Here is a 16,345-nt window from a genome sequence, read left to right on the forward strand (position 1 = left end):
TCCGTGTAAAGGAAAGAATGAATGGGGCCATGTATCGTGAAATTTTGAGTGAAAACCTCCTTCCATCAGCAAGGGCATTGAAGATGAAACGTGGCTGGGTCTTTCAGCATGACAATGATCCCAAACACACCGCCCGGGCAACGAAGGAGTGGCTTCGTAAGAAGCATTTCAAGGTCCTGGAGTGGCCTAGCCAGTCTCCAGATCTCCAGAAAGTCTGTGTTGCCCAGCAACAGCCCCAAAACATCACTGCTCTAGAGGAGATCTGCATGGAGGAATGGGACAAAATACCAGCAACAGTGTGTGAAAACCTTGTGAAGACTTACAGAAAACGTTTGACCTCTGTCATTGCCAACAAAGGGTATATAACAAAGTATTGAGATAAACTTTTGTTATTGACCAAATACTTATTTTCCACCATAATTTGCAAATAAATTCATTACAAATCCTACAATGTGATTTTCTGGATTTTTTTTTCTCATTTTGTCTGTCATAGTTGAAGTGTACCTATGATGAAAATTACAGGCCTCTCATCTTTTTAAGTTAGAGAACTTGCACAATTGGTGGCTGACTAAATACTTTTTTGCCCCACTGTATATACTGAACAAAAATATAAACGAAGTGTAAAGTGTTTGTCCCATGTTTCATGAGATTAAATAAAATATCCCAGAAATTGTCCATACGAACTAAAAGCTTATTTCTATAAAATGTTGTCCAAAAATGTGTTTACATCCCTGTTGGTGAGCATTTTTCGTTTGACAAGATAAATTCACTGAGGAGGATGGTCCTCCCATACCTCCTCTGTGGAGCCTTCAATGATTTTGAAATACATTAAATCTATTTTAAAAATGTTTTATTTAACCTTTATTTTACCAGTGAAGACATTTTGAGACCTAGGTCTCTTTTTCAAATGAGCCCTGTAGAATACAACATAAATATACACATAAAAATATGAATACACATTAACATACAAAAACACAGTCATAGGAAGCACAAATAAAACATCACATATCACCCAGAAAAACAGTTACATTCCTCCACAAATAAGTCCCCAATAAATTCTTTAAATTGCCTGAATGGCACCAGAACATCAAGATGAAATATATTTCGAATTTATATCCAGCAATACATTGCATTAAAACTAAAGGCAGATTTACCTCGGTGGAGACCCTAGTAACCTCAAGAGATAACCAATCCTGTGAACGGGTTATGCAACTCAGGTGTCTATACTTCAACAGCAAAGTTAAATAAGAAGGACATTTATGAAGTAGGGCCTTGTAAACAAAAAGGGAGTAAAGATCTACGGGTCTTTAGCGAAGTCCAGCCAACCTTCTGACACAGGATGCAGTGCTGAGTATCAAAACTGTCACCTGTAACAAAATTAAGAGCACTATAGTAGATAGCATCCAAGGGTTTAAGAGTAGCAGCAGCTGCACTTTGATAAATAATATCACCATAATCAAGAACAGATTAAAAAGTTGATATGCTATAAGATATAATATGCTTACTGCTGCTTAGTAATTTTACATACATTTATAAATATACATTTGAAATACATTCCATAATACACAGTACCAGTCAAAAGTTTGGACACCCACCTACTCATTCAATGTTTTTTCTTTATTTCTTACTTTTTTCTACATTGTATAAAAATAGTGGACATCAGAACTATGAAATAACACATATGGAATCATGTAGTAACCAAAAAAGTGTAAAACAAATCAAAATCAATTTTATATTTTATATTCTTCAAAGTAGAAAACCTTTGCCTTGATAACAGCTTTGCATTATCTCAACCAGCTTCATGAGGTATTCACCTGGAACGCTTTTCCAACAGTCTTGAAGGAGTTCCCACATATGCTGAGCACTTGTTGGCTGCTTTAATTTCACTCTGCGTTCCAGCTCATCCCAAACCATCTCAATTGGGTTGAGGTCGGGTGATTGTGGAGGCCAGGTCATCTGATGCCAAAAATCTCAAATTTGGACTCATCAGAACAAAGGACAGATTTCCACTGGACTAATGTCCCTTGCTCGTGTTTCTTGGCCCAAGCAAGTCTCTTCTTCTTATTGGTATCCTTTAGTAGTGGTTTCTTTGCAGCAATTCAACCATGAAGGCCTGATTCACACAGTGGTTTCTTGTCAGAAATTCGACCATGAAGGCCTGATTCACGCAGTCTCCTCTGAACAGTTGATGTTGAGATGTATCTGTTACTTGACCTCTGTGAGATGCAATCTGAGGTGCAGATAACTGCCAATTTCCGAGGCTGGTAACTCTAATGAACTTATCCTTTGCAGCAGAGGTAACTCTGGGTCTTCCTTTCCTCATGAGAGCCAGTTTCATCATAGCGCTTGATGGTTTTTGCGACTGCACTTGAAGAAACTTTCAAAGTTCCTGAAATTTTCCGGGTTGACACCTTTATGTCTTAAAGTAATAATGGACTGTCATTTCTCTTTGCTTATTTGAGCTGTTCTTGCCATAATATGGATTTGGTCTTTTACCAAATAGGGCTATCTTCTGTATACCACCCCTACCTTGTCACAACACAACTGATCGGCACAAACGCATTAAGGAGGAAAGAAATTCCACAATGTCCTTTTAACAAGGCACACCTGTTATTTGAAATGCATTCCAGGTGACTAACTCATGAAGCTGGTTGAGAGAATGCCAAGAGTGTGCAAAGGTGTCATCAATGCAAAGGGTGGCTACTTTGAAGAATCTAAAATATATTTACATTTGTTTAACACTTCGTTACTACATGATTCCATAAGTGTTATTTAATAGTTTTGAGGTCTTCACTATTATTCTACAATGTAGAAACTATTATAAAAATAAAAAAAAACTGGAATTAGTAGCTGTGTCCAAACTTTTGACTGGTACTGTGTGTATTATTAAATACATTCCAAATAATGTATATGTAATACATTATTTGGCCAATTTTAAATATTTCACATGTATCCCAAAAACATATCTAAAATTGGATTTGAAATCAACTCAAATATAAATCGTATGAGATTCCACACTTCCCACTTCACATTGTCTGGGCCACAATTAATAAGCCAGAATTATTTTTCTTGCTAAAAAGACTACATTATTCTTTTCATCAACCTCTCTCAGTGCAGATGTCACATAGGAATGTTAAAACAAACCATGTTGTCTCTGTCACTACTGTAACCCACCAATCATACAAGGCATAATTGGAAGGAAGATTCAGCCTTACCACTTCAAATGCCACTTAAACATGAAAAACACACATACTACTGAAGTCCTCCATTAATCAAAATGGTCAGTTTCTGTATCGTAGAGAAGAAAAAAAACAGAGATGAAAGCGAAAAATTACACATTGTGAGACACGGATCAAATATATATATTTTTGAATAATTGATATACACACGCTCATTGAAACATTTCCAGAGACTTTGAAATCCATATACCCCAGCAGCAACTATAAGAAAGCGTTCACCGTTACACCAAATCTCAAGTTTTATTAGTTGGGATGTACGTGATACGCATGGTATACATCGAACAATGAAATACTTACTTGCTGGTTCCTTCTCGACGATGCAACAATAATAAGAAATAATGAAAGATAAGAATACGAAGATAAAGGAAATGGCTCAGTAGAATAGAATAAACATTCTAGCATAAGTATAATACAGGAAGGCACAATTTATAGTCCAATATTTACACTTGTATCGGGGAAGGGGGGGGGGGGGGATAAGCTGAGCTGTATAAGAAGCATCTGGTAGCAGCATTTGTGATGTGTGTGGAGCATGAATTTATATGTGTGTGTGTATGTCTGTGTGGGTGTATGGATGAGTGAGTGCATGTTTGCTAAGGTGCGGAGAATCAGAGGAGGTGGTCAGTCCAGTTCAAGTGTTCAGTAGTCTGATGGCTTGTGGATGGAAACTGTCTCTGAGCCTGTTGGTATCATACCTCATGCTCCGATAATGTCTGCCCGACGGTGAGGGAAAGAACAGCTCGTGGCTGGGGTGTGTGGGGTCCTTTGTGATGCTGTGTGCCTTCCTCAGGCACCATTTCGAGTAGATGTCCTGGATGGGTGGGAGCACAGTCCCAGTGATGTACTGAGCCTTCTTCACCACCCGCTGGCGAGCCTTGTAGTCGTGGATACAGCAATTCCTGTACCAGGCCGTGATGCAACCGGTCAGGACGCTCTCAATGGTTCAGAGGTAGTATTTGGAGAGGACCTGTGGCGGAATGCCAAATTTCTTCAGCCACCTTAGAAAGTAGAGACGTTGTTGCACCCTCTTGACAAGAGTGGTGGTGTTATTGGTCCATGACAAGTCCTTGGTGATGTGGACGCCAAGAAACTTAAAACTCATGACTTTCTCCACTGCAGTTCCGTTGATGTGGATTGGGGCATGTTCTCTCCTGAAGTCAACAATCAACTCCTTTGTTTTGCTGATGTTGAGTAAGAGGTTGTTGCCATGACACCACAATGCCAGTTCACTTACCTCTTCCCTGTAGTAGGCTAACTCGTCGTTGTTGGTTATCAGGCCTACAACCAGGGTGTCGTCAGCAAACTTGATGATGGAATTGATGTTGTTCAAAGCCACGCAATCGTGGGTGAATAGGGAGTACAGCATAGGACTGAGGACACACCCCTGGGAGGCCCCTGTGTTAAAACTTCTTGCGGATCAGTAGCGTCCCACCTCGCCAACATCCGGTGAAATTGCAGAGTGCGAATTTCAAAATATAAAATTCGTAATATTAAACATTCATGAAAATACATGTGTCTTATATCGTTTAAAAGCTTAACTTCTTGTTAATCCAGCCGCTTAGTCTGATTTCAAAAAGGCTTTATGACGAAAGCATACCATGCGATTATCTGAGGACAGCGCCCCGCATACAAAAGCATTACAAACATTTTCCAAGCAAGCAGAGGCATCACGAAAGTCAGAAATAGCTATAAAATAAATCACTTATCTTTGAAGATCTTCCTCTGTTTGCAATCCCAATGGTCCCAGCTACATAACAAATGGTCGTTTTGTTCGATAAAGTCCTTCTTTATGTCCCAAAAAAGTCAGTTTAGTTGGCGCGCTTGATTCAGTAATCCACCGGTTTCCCTCGTTCAAAATGCATACAAATGAATCACAAAAGTTAACAATAAACTTCATCCAAACAAGTCAAACAACGTTTCTAATCAATCCTCAGGTACCCTAATATGTAAATAAACAATACAATTTAAAACGGAGAATAGTATGTTCATTACCGGAGATAAATATCGAAGTGCGCGCCCTCATCCACGCCCACCACAATACTTCAGCCAAAATGGGAGCCACCTAGAAAAACTACAAATTCTAGCTCATTTTTCAAAAAACAAGCCTGAAACTCTTTCTAAAGACTGTTGACATCTATTGGAAGCCCTAGGAACTGCAATCTGGGAGGTATTCCATAGATTTTCCCATAGACAGACATTTCAATGAGTGCTGAGCTCAAAACAATTAATTCTGGATGGATTCTCCTCGGGTTTTCGCCTGCCATATATGTTCTGTTATACTCACAGACATTATTTTAACAGTTTTCGAAACTTTAGAGTGTTTTCTATCCAATACTACCAATGATATGCATATCCTAGCATCTGGGCCTGAGTAACAGGCAGTTTACTTTGGGCACCTCAGTCATCCAAACTTCCCGAATACTGCCCCCTATCCCGAAGAAGTTTTAAGAGTCAGTGTGGAGGAGGTGTTGTTGCTAATCCTCACAGCCTGTGTTCCGCCTGTCAGGAAGTCCAGGATCCAGTTGCAGAGGGTGTTGTCCAGACTGCAGGAGGATGGTGGTAACTTAATCTCTGGGATAGGTGGGACGATTGCGTCCCACTTGGCCAAAAGCCAGGGAAAATGCAGAGCGCCAAATTCAAATAAAATTATATAAAAATCTAACTTTCATTGAATCACACATGTAAGATACCAAATTAAAGCTACAGTCGTTGTGAATCCAGCCAACACGTCAGATTTCAAAAAGGCTTTTCGACGAAAGCATAAGAGGCTATTATCTGATGATAGCACAACAGTAAACAAAGAGAGTGTAGCATATTTCAACCCTGCAGGCGCAACACAAAACGCAGAAATAAAATATAAATCATGCCTTACCTTTGACGAGCTTCTTTTGTTGGCACTCCAATATGTCCCATAAACATCACAAATGGTCCTTTTGTTCAATTAATTCCGTCCATATATATCCAAAATGTCAATTTATTTAGCGCGTTTGATCCAGAAAAAAACAGCTTCCAATTTGCGCAACGTCACTACAAAATATCTCAAAAGTTACGTGTAAACTTTGCCAAAACATTTCAAACTACTTTTGTAATACAACTTTAGGTATTTTTAAACGTTAATAATCGATCAAATTGAAGACGGGTCTATCTGTTTTCAATACAGGAGGACAACAAACTAACGCTACTTTTCTAGTCTTGCGCAACTCTCAAACAGTACACATAATGTTACACTGATTCAAGATGGCCGTACTTCTTCATTGCACAAAGGAATAACCTCAACAAATTTCCAAAGACTGGTGACATCCATTGGAAGCGGTAGGAACTGCAAACAAGTCCCTTGGAAATATAGTATCCCAATGAAACCTCATTGAACAGACTGTGACCTCAAAAAAAAAAAATCTGAATGGTTAGTCCTCGAGGTTTTGCCTGCTACATAAGTTCTGTTATACTCACAGACATGATTCAAACAGTTTTAGAAACTTCAGAGTGTTTTCTATCCAAATCTACTAATAATATGCATATCTTATATTCTGGGGATGAGTAGAAGGAAGTTGAAATTGGGCACACTATTTATCCAAAAGTGAAAATGCTGCCCCCTATCCTAGAGAAGTTAATTGGGGAGAACGTTCTTGTGTTAATGACTGGAGAGCAAAAAGTGGAATGGTATCAACTACATCAACCATCAAATGGTTTCCAGGTGTTTGATGCCATTCCATTTGCTCTGTTCTGGCCATTATTATGAGCCGTTCTCCCCTCAGCAGCCTCCTCTGGTCCAGACCCAGGGATCTAAGCTTGGTGTCGAGCTCCGAGGGAACGATAGTGTTGAATGCTGAACCGTAGTCAATGAACAGCATTCTCACATTTCCTCCTGTCCAGATTTGTTATTGCTGTGTGAATAGCGATGGAAATGGCATCTTCCGTGGATCTGTTGGTGAGGTAGGCAAATTGGAGTGATTCTAGTGTGCCTGCCATGCTGGCCTTGATGTGGGCCATGACCAACCTTTCGAAGCACTTTATGATGACCGAGGTGACCGTGACTGAGCGATAGTCATTTGGGCATGTCACCTTATTTTTCGTGGGCACTGGGACGATGGTGATCTCCTTAAACCAACAGGATAAACACAGAGTCTGGTCTGCGGCACTCTGTGGTTGGGCTATGATGCCACCACACCGGAAAGCATGTAATAGATAGACATAATCAACAGCTCCTGAAGAGGCCTCGGCTACAGAAGTCATATACAGATAAAAAACATGGTATGATGTTATTTCTCAGTAAATACCTGGTGTTTTACTTCCCAGTCAATACCAGGTCATATGCACCGTAACATACAGTGCTATCCTAGTCATTATGGGTCAAAATAACAGTACGGCATCAACTGAAAAGCCAGGTAATGTGAACATGCCTGCCCTTTGCTGTTGGCTCTCACCCGTGAGGTCTTATTGGCTGGCTACTTATTGAAATACTGAAGGTGAGTGACATGGTGACAATGAAGAGGTGACACTTCCTCACACACTTGTCTTTGATTGGTTAACTGATGAGTGACGTAGCGACATGGTCAGGCCGACTCCGCCAGGTTGCCATGGCGGTTTGTGATTGATAGGGGGGTGAGGTGAGTTTATGTCGAATAGCGGTAGGAGCAGAGTGCAGAGAGGACAGACAGAACACGCTCAGTCAGCATGGCATTAAATTAACCTCCCATCCTTCAAACATTAACACACACATTTATCTCTCTCTACTTCCCTCTCACAGACCTCACTCTCTGTCTCGCTCTCTTCTCTCTCTTTCTCTCTCCCTCTCTCCATTTAAGGCACATTTTAAGAAGAATTTTATGAGGTGCTAGGGGTTGATTATTTTGTCCAAAGAAGGTCCAAAGAAAATGGCGGTATGTACTTGAGTGATCATTAAATAGTAAAAGAGGTGAGAGGTAGTGTAAATAGTATTTGGGTGCAAATTTCCTGATGATTAGGACTAATGTATGCATTATGTGAGATTAGAGTTTGCTTGTTGTTACAGCGATGAGCTGAAGGAAGAATAGCAGATGGTGAAATTACCCGGGCATGCACTGCTGTTTTTTTCATTGCATTATTTTGTTTTTTTTGTCTACCATTTTCCCTCATAAACAGGACATTGTTTTTTTTGTCTACCATTTTCCCTCATAGACAGGACATTGGATCCATGCAACAAACAATTCCTACTACTACCAACTGCCTCTCATGCACCACTGTTGGCCCAGATGGTTTCAAACCCTGACATATCATTGGAGGCATTTGGTGATTTTCATGGAATTACGATGCACATAGAGCCAGTCTTCAGTCCGGATGCATCTTCTGGAGCAGGAGATGAGGTTTGTCTGTGAGTGTAAGTGTGGGCTGTGAGCGAGCGATAGATCAGAGCGGCCTGTGTCTGTCTACCACACTGATGTGCTGACGCGCTCGCTGCCGTGCTCAGGTAATTACAGCATCTGTTAAGAGCTCTGCTGATTGTTTTTCATCTCCACATGGTCGCCACTCCAGAAAACCAATTACCTCAGGGAACGCTAAATCACCAGGCTCCCTTTTGTTATTTTCCTCTGCTTTTACAAAAGACACACTAAAACTTGGAAAGGAAAGAGTTTTGTTTTGTGGTTTTGTTTCTCAAAAACAGTAATGGTATCTAACGCTCAGAGGTTCTGCTAAATACAACCTTCTTTTTATTGTAGTTGTGAATCTCACTGACAACCACTGTGTTAACTGTCAAGTGCTACTGATGCCAGAAGTGGTTTATAATTGCTGTTGCATGCAGTGAGTTGCATGCAGTGAAGAGTCTACTAAAACTTTACATATTATAGGAAGATGTAATCTTTGTAAAAATGATGGATCGCAAGCATTGTCCCATGTAAATGCTTAGGATGTGTGACACATTTGCTTCACCAATCAAGATCAAACATCATGAATGAATCAGGTGGAATACATTCACACAGGTGGAGAAATACGTACTTAGTTACTAGCTTTGTCTGAAAAATAGTGTGAACAATTTCAAGCAAGTACCATTCCTCAACGATAGGATAGATTGTAACGCAGTGCTACCTCTACTGCTGAGATGGACTGGTTCTCTAACCTTCTCTAGTCATTCCCTTTCTCCATAGAGCATCAGAGATCAGATCTGAGTCGATTCCTTTATTTATAAAAATAGATCAGATCAATGGTGTAATTAACTTTACCTGTTGATTTGATTTAAATAATGTGTACAAATAAGTTTTTCTTACCCTCTGACCTCAATCTCTGATGTCCTTTGGAGCCATGGCAATGACTTTGACTTCTATTTTTTCATCCTCTGCTCCTCTCTTACTCCAACCCGACAATGTTTCTGTGAAACCTCTAAGCCGATTTTGGTTTCACAAAAAAAAGGCCACAATGAGCAAATTGAAAGGCTTTATTCTCCTGGAGCCCTGGCGGATCAGTTTTATAGTGCTGCCTCAACTCTCTTTTTATTTCTGCACTCCTTTAAACTACCGTGTCTAATTGCGATGGCATTTTTAATTAAAACTCAAGGATATGTGGTTGTTTGTGAGGAGAGACTAATCTTCCTGTGTCCCCGCCTTTCCCCGTCCCTGCTATCTGCCATCTATCTGCCTAATGAGAAATTGGAACAGCCAGCGGAGGACTTGTTGATATTTGTCCTTCTCTAAGTGGCTTTCTGCACTTTCCCGATTAGCAACCGGGTCCCAGAAGCCAGCTAGTACATCTGCAGCTCCAGGATACATCAAGCTACAGTAGCTAGCGCTCCTGGATTATTCATGATAACCATGCAGAGACAGGTCTTCATTTGACTTGGTGTCGTGCAGAAACTTTGAAAAAGTGTCTGGATCACGTTGTGTTCTAGTTACTTCCTTCCTATTTTTTCTGTTTGTGTTGGATATGGGTACAACACATACAATGGATACTATGGTTACAATGGGTATTGTATTAACAAACGTCCCTTTTTCAGGACCCTGTCTTTCAAAGATAATTCGTAAAAATCCAAATAACTTCACAGACCTTCATTGTAAAGTGTTTAAACAGTGTTTCCAATGCTTGTTCAATGAACTATAAGCAATTAATGAACATGCACCTGTGGAACGGTCATTAAGACACTAACAGCTTACAAACGGTAGGCAGTTAAGGTCACAGTTATGAAAACTTAGGACACTAAAGAGGCCTTTCTACTGAAAGGCCAAAAGAAGGATGCCCAGGGTCCCTGCTCATCTGCATGAATGTGCCTTAGGAATGCTACAAGGAGGCATGAGGACTGCAGATGTGGCCAGGGCAATAGATTGCAATGTCTGTACTGTGAGACGCCTAAGACAGCGCTACAGGGAGACAGGACGGAGGGCTGATTGTCCTCGCAGTGGCAGACCACGTGTAACAACACCTGCACATGATCGGTACATCCGAACATCACACCTGCAGGACAGGTACAGGATGGCAACAACAACTGCCTGAGTTACACCAGGAACGCACAATCCCTCCATCAGTGCTCAGACTGTTCACAATAAGCTGAGAAAGGCTGGACTGAGGGCTTGTAGGCCTGTTGAAAGGCAGGTCCTCACCGGACATCACCGGCAACAACAGAAACAAACCCACCGTTGCTGGACCAGACAAGACTGGCAAAAAGTGCTCTTCACTAACGAGTCTCGGTTTTGTCTCACCAGTGGTGATGGTTGGATACGCATTTATCGTCGAAGGAATGAACGTTACACCGAGGCCTGTACTCTGGAGCAGGATCGATTTGGAGTTGGAGGGTCCGTCATGGTCTGGGGCGGTGTGTCACAGCATCATCGGACTGAGCTTGTTGTCATTGCAGGCAATGTCATTGCATTGCATCTCAACGCTGTGCGTTACAGGGAAGACATCGTCCTCCCTCATGTGGTACCCTTCCTGCAGGCTCATCCTGACATTACCCTCCAGTATGACAATGCTACCAGCCATATTGCTCGTTCTGTGAGTGATTTGGGTGAGGGCTAGGGCCATTCCCCTCAGAAATGTCTGAGAACTTGCTTGTGCAAATCTGGCAAATCTGGTGCAGTCCATGAGGAGGAGATGCACTACAGTACTGTAGCTGGTGGCCACACCAGATACTGACTGTTACTTTTGATTTTGACCCCCCCTTTGTTCAGGGACACATTATTCATTTTCTGTTAGTCACATGTCTGTGGAACTTGCTCAGTTTATGTCTCAGTTGTTGAATCTTGTTATGTTCATACAAATATTTACACATATTACGTTTGCTGAAAGTAAACTCAGTTGACAGGGGGAGAACGTTTCTTTTTTTGCTGAGTTTACCTACTTGTCACCTTTTCATTGTGTTCATCATTCCATTGTTACCAATGGATGAATTTCCCACCTATGATGATCTTGAATCTTGGTATGTGAGTTTTTCCCCCAACTACAATAGACCAACATAGCTACTGTAGTAGATCAAAGGTATGTGCTGGAAAACCTTGGTTGGGTATGGGTGGAGTAAGCATTGTGGTGCTCGTGTGAATTTCCTTTATTTTTCAGCTTCAGACCAATGCCTACTTCTCACTTAACACTTTGTTTTTTGAATTTCCATGGTTTTCACACCGGAAGGTGATTTTCTTTTAAAAATGCATTATACAACCTTTCCACATGCAAAACTAGATTTCTTTTGAGCAACCAAGTATGCCAAAAGGTCTGGGCCGTCATGGCGCAAGTGGTATGCTTACATACAGTGGGGAGAACAAGTATTTGATACACTGCCGATTTTGCAGGTTTTCCTACTTACAAAGCATGTAGAGGTCTGTAATTTTTATCATAGGTACACTTCAACTGTGAGAGACGGAATCTAAAACAAAAATCCAGAAAATCACATTGTATGATTTTTAAATAATTAATTTGCATTTTATTGCATGACATAAGTATTTGATCACCTACCAACCAGTAAGAATTCCGGCTCTCACAGACCTGTTCGTTTTTCTTTAAGAAGCCCTCCTGTTCTCCACTCATTACCTGTATTAACTGCACCTGTTTGAACTCGTTACCTGTATAAAAGACACCTGTCCACACACTCAATCAAACAGATTCCAACCTCTCCACAATGGCCAAGACCAGAGAGCTGTGTAAGGACATCAGGGATAAAATTGTAGACCTGCACAAGGCTGGGATGGGCTACAGGACAATAGGCAAGCAGCTTGGTGAGAAGGAAACAACTGTTGGCGCAATTATTAGAAAATGGAAGAAGTTCAAGATGACGGTCAATCACCCTCGGTCTGGGGCTCCATGCAAGATTTCACCTCGTGGGGCATCAATGATCATGAGGAAGGTGAGGGATCAGCCCAGAACTACACGGCAGGACCTGGTCAATGACCTGAAGAGAGCTGGGACCACAGTCTCAAAGAAAACCATTAGTAACACACTACGCCGTCATGGATTAAAATCCTGCAGCGCACGCAAGGTCCCCCTGATCAAGCCAGTGCATGTCCAGGCCTGTCTGAAGTTTGCCAATGACCATCTGGATGATCCAGAGGAGGAATGGGAGAAGGTCATGTGGTCTGATGAGACAAAAATATAGCTTTTTGGTCTAACTCCACTCGCCGTGTTTGGAGGAAGAAGAAGTATGAGTACAACCCCAAGAACACCATCCCAACCGTGAAGCATGGAGGTGGAAACATCATTCTTTGGGGATGCTTTTCTGCAAAGGGGACAGGACGACTGCACCGTATTGAGGGGAGGATGGATGGGGCCATGTATCGCGAGATCTTGGCCAACAACCTCCTTCCCTCAGTAAGAGCATTGAAGATGGGTCGTGGCTGGGTCTTCCAGCATGACAACGACCCGAAACACACAGCCAGGGCAACTAAGGAGTGGCTCCGTAAGAAGCATCTCAAGGTCCTGGAGTGGCCTAGCCAGTGTCCAGACCTGAACCCAATAGAAAATCTTTGGAGGGAGCTGAAACTCCGTATTGCCCAGCGACAGCCCCGAAACCTGAAGGATCTGGAGAAGATCTGTAGGGAGGAGTGGGCCAAAATCCCTGCTGCAGTGTGTGCAAACCTAGTCAAGAACTACAGGAAACGTATGATCTCTGTAATTGCAAACAAAGGTTTCTGTACCAAATATTAAGTTCTGCTTTTCTGATGTATCAAATACTTATGTCATGCAATAAAATGCAAATTAATTACTTAAAAATCATACAATGTGATTTTCTGGATTTTTGTTTTAGATTCCGTCTCTCATAGTTGAAGTGTACCTATGATAAAAATTACAGACCTCTACATGCTTTGTAAGTAGGAAAACCTGCAAAATCGGCAGTGTATCAAATACTTGTTCTCCCCACTGTAACTGCAAGGATTGCTGCTTTCAACCCTGGTCTGCTGGCTGTTATCCTCGAATAGCTAAAATCAGTTTTAAACTTTTGAAGTATGTTTAGAATTTCCATGGATAGTTAAAAGTCATTGTCTGCAGTTTTCAGAAGGTGAATAGCTCAATTGATTGTGACAGTCTTACATTGTAAAATATGACCCGATACCCATTGAAAACAAAAGTAAGGTAAAATGGTTTTAAGTCATTGACTTTTGAAGGTCGTTTCATTCAGCCATAGAGACTAAACAAGGATATCCCCATGTACACTAGAGCCGCGTCGTTTGTGTGCCTTTTAGAGCTTGTTTCCAGATTAAAGCAGTACAGTTATGCATCCTATACATTTATTTAATGTGGGTTAGGGGAGGCATAAACCCTTTTCCCCCATCCCTATCGGTGTGCCACTGGAATGGCCATGCATGACAGAGTTGTTGACAAATATCCAACACAGAGCTGTAAATACAATCAAGAGTGTAAAATGGCAGAGTTGTTAGTTTGGCACTGTTGATCAACACAGATTTGGATTAAAATGTCAAGAAGACAGGAGAAGGAGCGTACTGGAATCTATTCTGGATGCTCGAAACTGGTGAGTTTAGCTAATTCTAGCAAACATGCATTTGCACACTGGAGTGCATAACCACGCTATTTACATGTGCATTTGTTTTTTCAGCTATAGTTTGAGTTGTGTCCTGCCTGACAGTGAAATATGGCTAGCTCTTACTGTTGCTTGGAGTATAGAGTAGCTACCTAGCCAGTGTTATAAAAGTGTATTGTATGCACTGTAAAGTAGCAAAGTGACAATTTTCCCAACATTTGGCGTTGGTTTTGAACTGATCTAGCTAGCTATGCTTTGTGGACAATTTCGGACTGGACGTGAGCTAGCTATCGTTAACTAGCTTCTGTGTCAAGGTCAGCTGTTGTTGTCTGGCTCAAGCTAGCTAGCTAAAGGCTGAAGTTATTTGTTTAAACCCCTTCCATAAGAAATATAGCTAGCTACCTGTCTTTTTCGTTAGCTAGCTAGCTTTCGGGTGGCTGTTGTTAGCTAGCTGCTGGACATTGGACAAACAAGCTAATGTTAGCAACATTAACTAGGTAACGTTAGCTAGCTAGCTAGTTAATCAAAATATCTGTTTGCATTTATTGATTAACCGTAGCTTGAATACCACCATATAGCTATCTACAGTGAGGGAAAAAAGTATTTGATCCCCTGCTGATTTTGTACGTTTGCCCACTGACAAAGAAATGATCAGTCTATAATTTTAATGGTAGGTTTATTTGAACAGTGAGAGACAGAATATCAACAAAAAAATCCAGAAAAACGCATGTCAAAAATGTTATGAATTGATTTGCATTTTAATGAGGGAAATAAGTATTTGACCCCTCTGCAAAACATGACTTAGTACTTGGTGGCAAAACCCTTGTTGGCAATCACAGAGGTCAGACGTTTCTTGTAGTTGGCCACCAGGTTTGCACACATCTCAGGAGGGATTTTGTCCCACTCCTCTTTGCAGATCTTCTTCAAGTCATTAAGGTTTCGAGGCTGACGTTTGGCAACTCGAACCTTCAGCTCCCTCCACAGATTTTCTATGGGATTAAGGTCTGGAGACTGGCTAGGCCACTCCAGGACCTTAATGTGCTTCTTCTTGAGCCACTCCTTTGTTGCCTTGGCCGTGTGTTTTGGGTCATTGTCATGCTGGTATACCCATCCACGACCCATTTTCAATACCCTGGCTGAGGGAAGGAGGTTTTCACCCAAGATTTGACGGTACATGGCCCCGTCCATCGTCCCTTTGATGCGGTGAAGTTGTCCTGTCCCTTTAGCAGAAAAACACCCCCAAAGCATAATGTTTCCACCTCCATGTTTGACGGTGGGGATGGTTTCTTGGGGTCATAGGCAGCATTCCTCCTCCTCCAAACACGGCAAGTTGGGTTGATGCCAAAGAACTCCATTTTGGTCTCATCTGACCACAACACGTTCACCCAGTTGTCCTCTGAATCATTCAGATGTTCATTGGCAAACTTCAGACGGGCATGTATATGTGCTTTCTTGAGCAGGGGGACCTTGCGGGCGCTGCAGGATTTCAGTCCTTCACGGCATAGTGTGTTACCAATTGTTTTCTTGATGACTATGGTCCCAGCTGCCTTGAGATCATTGACAAGATCCTCCTGTGTAGTTCTGGGCTGATTCCTCACCGTTCTCATGATCATTGCAACTCCACGAGGTGAGATCTTGCATGGAGCCCCAGGCTGAGGGAGATTGACAGTTCTTCTGTGTTTCTTCCATTTGCGAATAATCACAGAAACTGTTGTCACCTTCTCACCAAGCTGCTTGGCGATGGTCTTGTAGCCCATTCCAGCCTTGTGTAGGTCTACAATCTTGTCCCTGACATCCTTGGAGAGCTCTTTGGTGTTGGCCATGGTGGAGAGTTTGGAATCTGATTGATTGATTGCTTCTGTGGACAGGTATCTTTTATACAGGTAAGAAACTGAGATTAGGAGCACTCCCTTTAAGTGTGCTCCTAATCTCCGTTCGTTACCTGTATGAAAGACACCTGGGAGCCAGAAATCTTTTTGATTGAGAAGGGGTCAAATACTTATTTCCCTCATTAAAATGCAAATCAATTTATAACATTTTTGACATGCATTTTTTTGGATATTTTTGTTGTTATTCTGTCTCTCACTGTTCAAATAAACCTACCATTAAAATTATAGACTGATAATTTCTTTGTCAGTGGGCAAACGTACAAAATCAGCAGGGGATCAAATACTTTTTTCCT

Source organism: Salvelinus alpinus, chromosome 9 (assembly GCF_045679555.1).
Source record: "Salvelinus alpinus chromosome 9, SLU_Salpinus.1, whole genome shotgun sequence".
Classification (NCBI taxonomy): Eukaryota; Metazoa; Chordata; class Actinopteri; order Salmoniformes; family Salmonidae; genus Salvelinus; species Salvelinus alpinus.